Consider the following 14,575-nt stretch of genomic DNA (forward strand, 5'->3'; position numbering starts at 1 on the left):
TAACTGGGATGTAATGGAGTAGGACCACTGGAAAGCTCGGCCGAGAGGGGGGGAGACACATTTCCATTTTACAATGTTACCGTGAAAATGTTGTGATTTGAGAGGCTCGCGGTTCTATATTCTTCGTCGGAGGACAGCGGGGATTAAGCTAACATGCCAGGTGAGTGCTCTGTTCGCCGCGGACCCAGGTAGAAAGAGTCGGAACCGCCGCTCGCCTCCTGGCAACGGGCACACGCGGGTCCTCCTCCCGGGGACATCGCACTCCGGTATCCGTTCTTCTCTGCCTCTGTCCCCGAAGGCTGGCTAGAGAAACCCACGTCGCGTCTGGCCTGGCAGACAGCGAACACCCTTTCCACCGATTCTTGTTTGTTCTCTGCCCCCCTCCTAGCAGAGGCGCAACAAAAGCGGATTATTCACGATGTTTTCGGCGTGGTGTAAAACCCGCGGAGAAATATTGGTTTTCACCCCATTATACCGGAGGACCGCCCGTGCTTGGTGAAAATGAAAAAAGGGGATACGGTGCAGCGTGCGTGTTGTGCATTCTTCAGGAGGAGCGCACCGTGGGTATTGTATTTCCTCCATTAAAAAAAAAAATGTGCTTGGTGTGATTTATAAACGCGTAGCGAGGTGATAGGCCTCGGCTGCTGATTGTGTCGACCAGCCCTATCATCCACCGAGCGATTTTTAATTGTTACATGGTGAACGGAGCTAGCACAACTTGAAAATGACCGTGTTTCCCCCCCGACGAGGCCTCGAACCGGTTTATTATCAAACAAAGCCGCGGACCGAGCCTCGTCTTCTCCGCGGTATGTATGTGTGCTTGTGACCGACGTCGTTGTTCTCGCGCTCCGCCGCCGTCCAGTGCCTCCCTCTTCGGGGAAGACTTTGTTTGCGCTGGCCGAGGCTCCATGAATGCGAGTGCTGAAGTCCTCCCTTCCCCCCCACCACCAGTTCTCTGGTGAAACAGGAACAACTTCTTTTAGGAAAAAGGGAGAAAAGAAAAAAAAAAAGTTCCTGGAGTTTCAAGCGCCATGGAATTACTTTGTCCGCCAAGAGTTGTCCAGTGAGGCGCTGAGATTTCAGGGGGGAAATCTTAGTCCCCCGTTGTAGATGTTGTTGGAAGTGCTTCACGTTTTTATTTGCACAGTTTGAGCTTTGTGGATTTTTTTTTTTTTTTTCAGGACGACTTCCTCGAGTAGGCCCCGTTGGTGGAAAACTTGTGTGGCATTGTGCTGTGTTACCTTGGCAGGAGCACGGGGCTGAACATGGCACAGAACGGGTTCGACAGTAAGAGACGCTGTGTAACTTCGAGTGGAACAAAAAAAAAAATCCACAGGTCCTGAAGTGTAAAAGTAAAAGATATCTGATACCTGGCAATTTTTTTCCTCTCTTGACTGACCCCATAGTCTCGTTGTCTTTCATTACTCTACTTAGCAAGTGACTCTGACTTATTTGTTTTACTTAATTTAACACTTTGCAAGAGCTCATTAAATCGCCATTATGGGCTATTTAAAAAAGAGAGAGTCGGTATCTTTGAGTGCTTTGTTGCAGGTTGCCCATCAGCCCTCCTTTAGCTGATGCTGTTATCAACAGCCACTCATGTGGGGGCTCACTGTCTCATCCAAGCACAGTTTTGAATGCATACATGCCAGCTGCCGAGATTGAACCTTCCTGGTACAGGTCTCTCGGATTGCTAGGCAACACTGCAGTCAGCCACGAACATACATCTGTTGCATAGACTTGAGGCTGATTCATATTTATCCTCTCCACGCTCCCCCCTAACTACCTTATTTTCTTTGCATAGTTGATGTCACTTTGTTAGCCCCCACGGCTGATAACCAGACCAGTGGTTCTCAAGCTGCGGGGGCGTCCTCCCAGAGGGGGTTATATACCCGCTGTGATGTGGAAGACCAAGTGGGGGAAATGTGGAGTGAAACTAAGTAGAATGAATTGGTTTTATGTATTGGAACTGAACAACAGTTTAACTCAAATTCAACTTGGATTGGTTGCTTCCTCTGTCCGTGGTAATAATTCCTAAAAGTTGTGTCGGCGGGGGGTGAGGAGAGTAAACAGTTTTTGGCTTCCGCCTGAAAAAGTTTGAGAGCCAATGAATTATCGGAAGGGGGAAACCGTCTAGGACGCAAAGAGACAAGGGAGCTCTTGATGGTCTATCAAACGCTGTCTTGTTGTCCCTCATGTGCTCATTGGAAAATAACTGAAGTGTAAATATGATTCTATGTAAGAAATCACCGGCACTGTGCTCTCATCAGTGACCATCGCTGTGGTTATGCGTTTGCCCCACGTTAGTAATGTCAACATGAGTGTATTTACTTGCCATTTTTCTGTCTTTCGCCCCCTGAGCAGAAGTTCTCTCCCTGTGTTCCAGGTGTGAATGACTTGTGGCTGTAGGGTGTCGTGAGTGGGCCAGGTTCCTACACACAGCCTCCGTGGCTTACTGGGAGGGGAGAGCAGACATCAGTGCCCAGGGGACCATAGGCCTGGTTCTCCACATGAGGCCCTGCTGAAAGGGCAGGGGGGCTTCTGAGGTAAGAAACCCAGCTCAACTCTGACTCTCTCTCTTTTTTTTCTTTGTTTCACACCCTTTTTTCGCAATTTGTTTCATGCATACACCCTGGACACTGGTTTAATACAGTTGGTCATCCTCTATGCATAATTGTATGTACAGTGTAAAATCTGTCCCGTGACACTTTACGTGAGATGATGGGCTATGAGAATGATTCTCACTTCTGCTACACACCCACTTTAGGGTAAACTAACAAGCTTCTACTTCATAGGGAGTGGTGAAGGAGTAAATACATTTTTTTTAGAGGCGCGCATGTTTTCCAGCTTTTACTCTAGCATTTTCTACTTCTCTCACAATATCAAGCACAACCGTTAAAAAAGCCAAACTTGTGCCATAACTCGATAGCTTAACATTGCTATGATGCAGCGGTAACAAGCCAGGCCCAGAGTCTTTGTAGTGTCGGCCATTATCTCTTTGACATTTATCTATGGAGATGCCAACATTGATAGTTGTATTTTTGATGAGAGAGGCCTTGAAATGTGGGAGCGACTACCGTGTGCGACAGCTCTCGATGCTGAGGGAATCAGCTTGAGGCAAAGGACCTCTGAGCCACGCCGCTCTGGACTATCAGCGCAATGTTTGGTCTTTATTCTCTGATCTGCACATGCTGAGGACACAACACGGTCAGGGCGCACTCCCTGAGAACGCAGCGCACACTGTTTATTTATCTGCTATCTAATCCGAAAGCGTGTTAACCAAAAACCACAGTGAGGTGAAGGATGCAGGGAAATGGCTATTGATGTAAAGCGGCGAAGGATTTATTTTCTCCTCTGTGTATTTCCCTCATGTTTCCATGCATTTGTTTGCTTCATGGGTTTTCTAATTAAAACCCCCAAGGCTTGTGTTGTGTATGACATAGGGCAATGTGTTGGAGTGGCGGTTTGTCTGATGGCCTGTGCAGTGGGTGGCAGGAGGCTCCTCTCCATATACATACAGCATATTAGACCCAAGTTTGTTTTTCTGCTTGAAAAGTCAAATTTTCCTCTCAGGAGATTAATTTTTGCGATAGAGTACTCATCAAGCAATAAATGTTTACATTCAGGAAACAACAATTTACTTGGCTTTCTTCTAAAGATTTCCTTTTTGAACCATTTTGCTTGTGTCCTGAATGGCTCCTCCAATAGTCAGACCTTCAAAGTACATCCTATTTTAGTGTCCCCCAAGGAGCAAGAAAAACTCTTCTTACCTTGATCTACTATTGTAGGTCTGTGAGTTTATACGTGACATGTTTGGAAGTTAAAGTGATGTTGAATTATTCCTAAAATCCAAATGTTTACTACTTCAGAAGCCTTCAGGGTAATTGAAAGTCATTACTGAACGTCTGTACATAAAACCATGATTTACCGTCTATTCTGACATTCCCCACAGAACATGAAAGTGCGTGTATTACCTAAGAAAACTATTCAATTGTAAAAAAGATTTAATTTATGTTCCCAGGCACTTTTTGATAGAAGTCGCATTTTCAACCCTCACTTTATGAACGAGAGCTAAAAACTACTGTATATAATTTGTATTCATTATATCGCAGATCAGGACTCAACTAAGAATTTGATTTCTGTGGCTATTGATTTAATATTGATATTTTCCAAAAATTGCCCTTTCCCCTCCAGCAGTCACACTGGAGGGTTATCATGACTTCCTCTCCATAATAAATAAGTATTTGATGTGATCTGATACATCAGATCAGTATCAGTGCCTATAGTGACTATTAGCCAGATGTGTCTGAGCCACATCAAATACAGTCTATGATACAAAGTGCCTTACACGGTTTGAGACCAATAACAAGATGAAACTGGAGACAATAATAAAGTTAAGCATAACATGTGAATGGACAGATAATGGAGATATTAGAATTATACAAAATTATGTTCTGTAGGGTTTTCAGTAAATAATGCTCTGTTTTGGAGCATAAAATATTAAAAACCCAAACACGTGTCCTAAATCGTTTAAATAATAGAATTCATCCGTTACTATTACAGTTATCTGTTACTCATTTTTAAGTCATTCATGCCACAGAGCATTTTCAGCAAGTAAAAACAAGTACGGCAGTTGTGTTTAGTTTATTTATTCATTTCTGTGAAGACCATTACAGACCAATCATCACTTAGGAACACATTACAGACTAAATAAAGATAGAAGGACATTATTTCAAAACAAATCTTTTAGGACTCCAAGGACCAGCTCGAAGTTGTAAACCTTAACAGCCTTGTGTGCCTTTCCAAACAATTGGAGCTATAAATATGACTGTTTTTTTAATAGCCACATGTTTATATCTTTTCAGTGTAGGAGGTCTTGGTCTCCTGTGTTGATCATTGGTGGGATTTTGCACATACATGATCCTCAGGGATGTCTCTGGCTGATTCAGACTGTACCTATCAATCTGCTTTCATGTTTCTCTGCAGTGATTGACAGTTATGGCGCAGACGGGCTGCTCGTCCTGCTCCGAGCGGAGAGGCCCTCACAAACAGAGCTGCTCTCAGGTGGAACTTGGGGGGCTTCTGTGACCAGTAGTCACCTCAACGCTTGTGTTAAAAGCAGCCAGCTAACCTTAGAGTCTCTCCAGCTACTGGTAACTAGTTAGCCTTATTTAACACAGAACCATGAGTAAAGATGAAAATACATACCACAATTTTTGTGATACAAATAATCATTGTTTTTAATTGGAGATCTAACTATAACAGCATTGGAAATGTGGCAGATTCTGCTTTAAATGCAGTGTTTGAGAGATGTGCAGCAAAGACCAAACTCGCGGTCACATCAGTTTTCACTCCCGGAATCAAAGTAGGAGCACAATTCAGACGTTACGATTTGAAAAGGCAAAAATATCTCAGGAAACGTTGCGGGCTGCGTCTGCGAGTTTTTCAAACTCAGAATAATCAAACATTTTTTTGAGATAATTCAAATTTACAACAATAATACCAGCTGCCAGAATTTTTGCTATTGTTAACCGCGAGACTGGTAACCATCTACTCCATAACCATGACAGAATGTTTGAAACACAAGACTTTCACAAGCAACTTAACTCAACACATCCTCTGAATGGTTACGACACTTAAGAATAATGTATGTGTTCATCACGTTTTGTCTGCCACATCTTCTAGAATCTTTGTTTTTACAGATTTAATATTGTTGATGTGGTTTACTAACAGGAAGAACAGGAGATTCCTGATATTTTCCACTCGGTCATTAGACAAGAGAGAGCTCAGTTTACATTTGAAATCAGTCTGGTGATTTTATGAGACCATGATGAGCATCAATCAACTGTGTCAAATCATCATTATCAAGTGTCCTCTGACTAAAATGTCAGCGTAAATGAGAGGAAGCTCCTGGCACGATAGATCCTTTTATGTTTATTCTGTGGAAAGTGATGGTGTGTGTATCCGTCAGTCTTAAAGGAATAGTGTACCCAGAAATTAAATATCAATCATTATCTACTCACACCTATGCCGATGGGGATGGGTTAAGTGTTTGAGTCCAAAAAACACTTTTGGAGTTTTAGGGTTAAACCTTGCAGTTGATTAATGACCTATCTTCAGACGTAATAAAACATGTCTCCATACTGCTTGTGTGGTCTTACCCAAGTGTCTGTAAGCCCCAACATTTATATTTGACTCGAAACAAGATCATTGATATTGTGTTTTAATCCTTAAATTCCAACAGAAGTGACTTAGCTTGCGGACCATAGCATTTCTGACAGTCCCTGATTGCCCCTCATCTGAAGATATCGGAACATTTAGGCAAAAAACATGATGTAAATGACCTCGTTTCGAGTCGAATATTAATCTTGGGAGGCTTGCGGACACTTAGGTGAAACCGCACAAGCAGTACTGCGGCATGTTATGGTTTTTCTGTTGTTTTCATTACATCTGAAGACTCCAAAAGTGTTTTGTGGACTCAAACACTTCGCCCACCCCTCCATCGGCCTAGTGGTGAGTAGATAATGAGTTAATTTTCATTTTGGATGAACTATCCCTTTAAGCTGCGTCAGACATGCAGTGAACTCCGCAGTTCCCTCAGTTTTTCCCCTGAAAGAGACGCAGACTTTCTCCCCCTGGCCCCCTGGTATAATGTCCGTTATCTAGGAGAAGTCCATGTGTGAACACAGCAGAGAAGATCACATGATCTCCACAGCAGAGTTTGTACGTCACTTCCTGCCTCTTTATGCTGCACCCGGCTGCTCTACCTCTCACCTGAATAATTGTTGCTGTTGTGAACGTGTCTGTGCAGAGAACAGTGTGCTGTGTTATGCATGTGTGAGAAGCAAGCTCTGGGTAAACCCGATAGCCAATTCTCTGGATTTTGCCCACAGGTCATTTCTGAAAAGGGCTTTATAGAACAGCTGATAAGTGGTTTACCAATCAATTAGTGGATATTTAAAGACAGTTTTAAGCCACACCATCAATTTACCAATGATGGAGATTTTAAACATGAATGGTAATAATTCATTCAATGCAATGTGATGAGCAGCTCAGGAGAGGTTTGTGATGGAGTCAGATCTTTACGTGAATGGCTTTTTTTAACACTGTGTCAATCACCCTATTAACATGCAGAATTAGCATAATTTGTGATTGTATTTCTTTTTAGACGTAACTGTCAGTAATTGGGACTTTGTAGCCACCACTTGGTTGAAACGTCTTGACCTCTTTCACTAAGAACTTAAAAACTAGGTTGATGTGAAATCAAATTTTCTCTCGTTGGTGCTTGTATTTCTACTCTATTCATCAACATGGCCAGAAATTGCTAATAAGATGTAGTGGTCAGGGTTATAATATTCAGACATGACAAAGGGTCTTGACTCATCTCGGACCTATCAGTATATTGTTTAATGACGTGCTTATGCAACACCAATTTGGATTTTTGCATGTTTTAGATGTAGAATGTTGATTGTTGCTTTTTTAAATATTGGATTAAGCAGTTGATGCATATTATGTTAGTCCCTTTGAAAAAATGGATTAATAAAAAGAGGATAGGTGTTGTCTACAAGACTACTAGCCTCCTGAGTATGTTGGAGAGTTACACCATCATTTTCATTTCTTTCTATTACTTCACTGTTAAGTTTTGGTTGTGTCGAGCAAGATGCACCTGTATGTTGGTCATTGTCTATATATTTGTTTACCAACCACCCTTGTCAGGGCTCACAGCATTTAAAAAAGCTTTGCCTCACTTTTGTGCTTTAAACTATAATACTAATGTGAGTTGCTGCCTTTACTAATAAAACAAAGGAGGCAAATGTTTGATTGCTTTTTGCTTGTGATTTAAATCATCCATGTTACCCACCTTGAATGTAATGAAAAGCAATGATAGGCCTCAAATATAGTGTAAACATATAAAATCAAGTAGCCATTGTAGTCATTTGAGAGTAGCTATGAAAGGTAGACCACCATACCATAGTGTGATAGTTATCGTCTCCTCTATGCTGAAAATATAATGTGTGATGTAAGTTTGATCTAATATCAGGATTAACTAGCAGATTGAATTTTACCTGGCTTATACGGGTGATACTCTGCATGCGCTTTACATATTACCTTGAGGCTAAAATCAGGGCCAAATGTTGGAAAGCATTCATAGGTTCTGAGGAACCTAGAGGCAGCTCAGACAAAAAAGCACAAAGCTCTGACTCATGGGAACAGCAGATGCCATTAAGTAGCTCTGTTTGCAGTGAATCTTGGATGTTATTAGGCTAAATACTGCCACATGTGAGAATTTCTATGTGCGATAGTGAGTGTGTGTGGATTGCTCTCTGCTTGTATATTTAATTGGGTAGGTGTTAGTCAGCACGTTTAAAATTCCATTGCAATGACAACAGGACAATCTTGGGTTATTCAGGGACACAATCAGGTTCATATTCTCTCCACACTGCTAATTATTTTGTTTGATAGCAGAGGAATCGGCACATGTATGCGAGTGTGTATCTGAGTCTCCTGTTCTGAGTTAAGTATATTTGTGTGTTGTAATGCCAGGTCAGTTGAGATGCCTGAGGTGGGTCAAGTGGGTTGACAGGTTGAGAAGCAGTAGTTTGATTCTTAGTGATTTCTTTTTTTTTAATATACAAAAAGAAAAATGGTTTAGGCCGCACTTCCTAACGTTTAATTCCTTTTCTGTCTAATGTTCTAACTGCTCTAAATTGAGGTTGTGCACAGCGTGGGGTTTATTGTCTGTTGCTTGAAATATGCATATGTAGTGTTTCTTTGGTGTTTGTTCTGAGGCTCAGTATCACGACATTAATTATGCTTGTTAGTGTTTTTTTTTTTGCTTGAGGGTAGTATATTTGCAAGTGGCTTGCAGAAAGGGGCTTTTGAACACTAAGCGCGTAACCCACTACTCCTGTACACTTCTTTCTCAGTGGTCTACATGGCCCCTTAAAGGCCTTGCCACTGGGATTTCCGACAATGCTTTTGGCCACAAGGAGACGTCCTCCCAGCATGAGCAAGGGAGGAATGTGGCCCGAGTGTGGGAGCGACCGTCTGGATGGAAGGAGGGAGTCACGGACCAGAGAGCACGGTCAAGGGAAGGGAGGAAAGAAGAGGTCTGCAGAGAGGGCAGCAGAGTTTCTCTACACTAAATGGTGTTTCTGTTTGGCTTGTCATTGGATCCACAAGTGAGAGAAACCTACTGTATGGAAAAGCTTTGCATATTTGCTTTGCATGTATGCATTTCCACTCTGAGCGTTTTTTACTATACTGGTAATATCAGTCACTACAGTTTATTACAGTACAGACTTATCACTGAACCCCAGTGTTATTTAGCAGTTTTAATTTGCTTAAACACAGGAAGCTCTTCTGCAGTTAATGCCGGTTCATGCATTTAAATTGTTGATCCTGTCGAAAACATACCTTAACCCATGTGCAAACAGTAAATTATTATTTAAAAAATCCAGTCCAAAAGGGATCTGAAGTAATCAAATCAGTCAGTCTGATAGAGACCTGAGGGTAATTAGGAGTGGACTCCAAAGGTGGATCATTTGAACAGAAAGAGTAGAGACCACCAATATTTAATTGGTGGTGCAGGATGATGTGCTACCAAATAAACAAGCAGTTGAATCAGTTCCTTTGCAGTTTGACACACATATGTTAATCTATAAGACATATTCCTTCCAGAGACCCTACTCGGAGAGAAAAAGTATAATTTGGACTTGGCCCACCATTGTCTGGTCTTGCTCAATATTGTCTAGTAACCCTTTTCCACTGATGTACTGCTGATTCCAATTTTGAACCTAAAATTGCTCATCCTAAATTTGGAACCACTAATGCCATTAAATATAGGAGGAGCTACCAAAATAAATTCTCCTCCATTGGGGAAAAAAACATGCACAAAAGCAGCAGTTGTCCGATGCTTTCCAGGACCCTGAAATAAAAGACGTAATTTCTTTACAAGTTATTAAAGGCAAGCAAAGCAGTTACATTCTATCAGCCATGATTCCCGTACAACGTAAATAACCCCAGCATCTGCTATGTTTGCTTTTCCTCATGATTTTTGATGTAAATTGGCAAACTACGATGGCTGCATTAGAAATGCTAGCGGATATGGAGTGCCAGTGGTAACGCTAGGTTCTCAAACCTGTCAAGATGTGGGTGGATTCTGATAAGTTCAGAACTGGCTGTGCACCGTCTAGGTGGAAAGGAGATCTACGAGGTGACCTGTGAAGACCTCTGCTCTATACCTACAGTACTGCTGCACAATTGGACAATGAAGTAGTGAAATAGCCCCGCACTGCTTTAACATGGATTGCTGTGCTCATATTTTAACTACTTTGACAAATTTATAGAAGCAAATTTGTGGTGATAAGCAAAAAACTGGTTTATTTGTATATGCCTGACAAGAGTTCCACTGTATCAAGTTGTTGCATATTGAGTAGGTGTTGCATGCTGAACGTGACCAATGTCGGCAGTGAACATTTAAAATGGTTTTATTTAGAACCGAAATCAAAATGACAACATACACTAACGTGAACTGATTCAACAGATTTAACCCAACGTCTGGTCAACTGTGTGTTTCTAAGTGTAATTTATTTTAATCTTAATTCAAAGCTGCAATTCAGTTTCAAGTCCAAAAACATCCATTGTAAAAAAATGTGGCCTGGAATAATTGAACTGATTTGCACTAATGGCAGAATTTCAGGAAAGTGTGAAATTACACAAAGGGTGGTTACTGGAACATGTACTTTAGTACTTAACTCTTTCTGTGAGTTTACCACTTGCATTTTCTCTTATGTTATTGACCAAATAACATGTTGATAGGTATTTTTGGTTGCAGTCAGGGGCTGAGTGTTAATCCTACTAGCTAATTAATAACCAGGAAATAGTGACAAAGCGGTCAATGCCTCAAATAATGTTTCATTGTCCATCGATGGTTCAACTTCATCTGCACTTGCAGCTGCTGTTCAGTCGCGTTACATGTGTTGTTCTGGTCATCAGAAATATTGCAGCGAGCCTTGTCCGCATCGTCTCTTAAAATTCCTCACCACGTTCTCCACTTGTCTTTTCCCTGACTTTTCGTTTCATGTTTGTGTCTTCCCCTTCCTCTAGACATATGTAGACATGTCAGCCTCTCTTTCTTACTCTTTCGCTCTGAGGTCTCCTTTGCTCTTAACCCAGATTTGCTATCATGTACCTAAGATCTGGTCCCCGATTATTTATTCCTGGTAATTCCACGTGAATCAAAACTCAGCTGTATTATCGTAATTTGGTTGCAACCCTTAAAAGAAGAAATTACCCATTCATTATTTGTGAATCTGGGCCAAACAAATAAGATTTGATGATGATGAATCATGAAACTCTTTTCAACATTGTTTTTTTTGTTCACAATACTTGTACTATTTGATACTGGCACACCCCAAATTTACACCCACTCAGCGCAGACAAACAATGGCGGCAGTTACCCAGTATGATATTGAATTGCGTGTGTTAGGGGTAGGTTAAGTTTTGGTTAGTAGTGGTTATGCATAGGGTAAATCTCCAGGAAATGCAATGTCTCAAGAAGTGACCTGTGACAACGTACGCCCTAGTGTGTTTGTGTGTAAAAAAGACACACCCACTTAGCTTGAGATGCAGAGACGGAGAGCTATGCACAGAGATTGAAGTGCTTTGTGTGTGGAGTGCTGAGTGCCAGTCATGCTGCTGAAGCTGGCCACCACACATGGCACGGTGCCCAGGGTACGCCAGCAGATGTGTCACTAGTGAGTCAGTTGTGTGTGTGTGTGTGTACATGCTTACTCGCTCAAGAGATCAACTTGTGTAATATCCCCCCTTCCTCCTCAGAGTATCTCTGTATCACGCCCCTTTCCTATCCTCCTGTTTTCATTGTCCCTTCCATCATCCTGATGGACATGGCAAGGCTTCTGTCACTATGATATGATATGACAAACTGTGACATTACACACATGTCGCCTCCCTGGGGATGGAGGGACATCGTCTGCCGGCCAGAGGAGAAGATGAGCTGAAGATAGTGGAGTGGTTAAGCTTGTACAAATGCAGGATAGACAAAGCAGCGGAGAGGCGGCTGACACTGAGTCTAACCATGTGAGTGAAAGGGAAAGACTTACACAGATGTCAGGAGGGAGATATGAACCTAGCAGAGTGTGGAAAATGCAGAAAAAGTTAAAAATGTCATTGTAAATATTTGTGTGGCTTGGTTTCAGGAGAAACAGGGGCCCAGTCATACTTGTGTGACTGTCTTTCATGTCACAGTAGATGTATTATGTCAAATGTTACGTCCTTGGCGTCACAGCTCTAACTTTAGCAACACTCTGCATTCCTTGCATTCTGTGTTTGCCAAGTGAGTCACGAGTGCTATCTGCAGGGTGTGGCATGCTCGGACAATGTCGTCAGGAAGGCCCCTCGGCAGGTGACCATACAGGTGTTATCTCAGTCAGGGTGCAGTGGGATGTTCCACAGATGTACAGTGTGTGGACGTCCTCCTGAAAATAGAGTTAATGTTAGTTCTTTCTGCTGTAAGCTTATGCTCCACTAGCAGCTAGGCAAGTATGTGTAACAACTAGTTGTGTAAAGAAACCTGTTCTGTACAAGGAAGTAGTGTGCTTGTTTTTTTTGTTATGCTTGAGTTTAAACTGTAGAATAAATACAAGCGCAATCACCTTTTCCTCAAATCGCGTTTGAATGAATTTGATACAACCCGAAATTTGTTTGATTATATTTGAATCCCCCCCTCACACACGCAGTCAGATGAGCTTGAACACTTGACCAGGCCCTGCTCGTCTGTTGTGCCTCCTCCTCTGCTGCTGCTAACAGGTGAGCCTGCAGGTCTGTTGTAAGGCTCATCTCACCTTTGATCTGTACTCAGCCATTTTCATGGTAGAACCCAGAATACTACCACATGATTCTTTGGCGTCATCATTGATAGACAATTAGTTGACAGTTTTATAAACAACCTAATTAGAATTTTTTTCAAGCAAGACTACCAAACCAATTCCTGCTGCTTAGATCGGAGGATTTGATGCTTCTCATAGTAAATTGTAAATATTCCAGCTTTTGAACATTCAAGTATCACTTCACTACTGTCTGACATTTTATAGTCTGGTTTTGGTTTAACAGTTTTACAATTGTAACACTTTGTTACCTGAGAATAAAGATACAGAGATGGTAATTTTTTTAACAATAAAACAGTTCACAAAGCAATGAACTCTTGGTTTGTTGTTCCAATCTTTAAGGACCAATTGTAAAGGGACCATGACTCTATTCTCTATAGATTTGTTCCTTCAAAGTTCTTACACACCAGAGAGTTAAATATAAAGATCAAAAACTCCCACACACTGCCGGTTTAATCAGATCAAATTTATTACTCATATGAACAGAGAAAAACAAGGTAAATCCACAGAGTAGTACCTGTTGTTTCCAACTTTTCCTCCTGCTACTTTGGTCTCAAGTAGGGATGTCACGAGAACCGATACTTACGATACCTTTTGATACGAAAGTAACAAAACACAGACGATGCCCATTTTTTTTAAGTACCTAAGAACCATGAGCGCTGATGCCAGCTGCTAGTATCGGTGCTACGCCTCTTTTGGAGCTGCGGCGCTGATCTCTGAGCAGCTGAGACCAGAGAAACTCTGTGTTTTCACTGTTTCCACTGATAAGAAGCAGCGAGTCGGTCAGTGAGCGACTGCCTCACGTGAACGAGCTGTGATCTCACTGTGTGCTCCGCTCCCCTCCCCCCGGTATCGTGACACCCCTAGTTTCAAGACACTAATGACAACATTAAAACACTGTGCCGTATGCCTATAATTACCAACTGTGGCATTTTTTCAATTTCAGTTACAGAGCTTGACTCAAGATCTGTATGTATAACAATTTTGTGAAAGCAGTTTTTTTAAATGTCGTGGCTCATCCTTTTAGTAAAGCCACATAAGGAATAATTCAATATTAAGGGTGACCTTAGTGCTGCATTTTCAGAACATAAGAGAATAAAAGCCAACCTCAGACCTATCAGACTATAAAATAATCCTTCAGTGGGTTGCTGTTGCATGCCATGCATACATGGTGATTTGGTTTGAATAAGGCTTAACTGTTTGGCTCCATCCTCTTCAGGCTGCCTTGCAGAAAGCTGCAACGAGGGGTGGAACCAATGTTTCTGATATCACCCAGAAACAAATAACGGTCTAAATAAATTTTCGAGATGGAGGCCGAGCAGATGGAGACCGGGTAGGGGAGCTAGAGAGCGAGGATGAGGGAGCAATACGCCATTGTGACTGAACTGCAAAATGGGATTTGCATAAATAAGACTGAAACATCAGCAGGTCTTTAGCAGCCAACAGCAGGGCTGAGCTGAGGGAAGAGAGGTGGGTATTTATTTGTGTTTGGATGAGTTTCCACTCCGCCAACCTTAATAATATGGCCATTGTAGCCTTATTGTGTTTAAAATTAAATCTATTGGACTGACAAGGTCAAGGATCCTGCCTTGTAAATCCCAATCCTTACCAGTGGTGTTTACCAGTGGATACTACACCGGTATTAATCCTCCCATCTCCCCCTCAGA

At 41.9% G+C, this 14,575-nt stretch overlaps 1 protein-coding gene across 4 annotated transcripts in view; it reads left to right on the forward strand.

Moving 5' to 3' along the window:
• bcl9 (BCL9 transcription coactivator) overlaps window positions 1-14,575 on the forward strand; it is a 29,085-nt gene continuing 14,510 nt past the window's right edge. Inside the window, exons 1-2 of one of the 4 annotated variants that reach the window (XM_062402506.1) lie at window positions 1-160; window positions 2,387-2,546. The gene's annotated coding sequence lies outside the window, so the exon portion shown is untranslated. Of the gene's footprint in view, window positions 161-244; window positions 565-1,186; window positions 1,288-2,386; window positions 2,547-14,575 lie in introns of those variants that run through there. The other 3 variants (XM_062402507.1, XM_062402508.1, XM_062402509.1) reach the window with 3 other exon arrangements.

This window comes from Platichthys flesus, chromosome 13 (genome assembly GCF_949316205.1).
Source record: "Platichthys flesus chromosome 13, fPlaFle2.1, whole genome shotgun sequence".
Lineage (NCBI taxonomy): Eukaryota > Metazoa > Chordata > Actinopteri > Pleuronectiformes > Pleuronectidae > Platichthys > Platichthys flesus.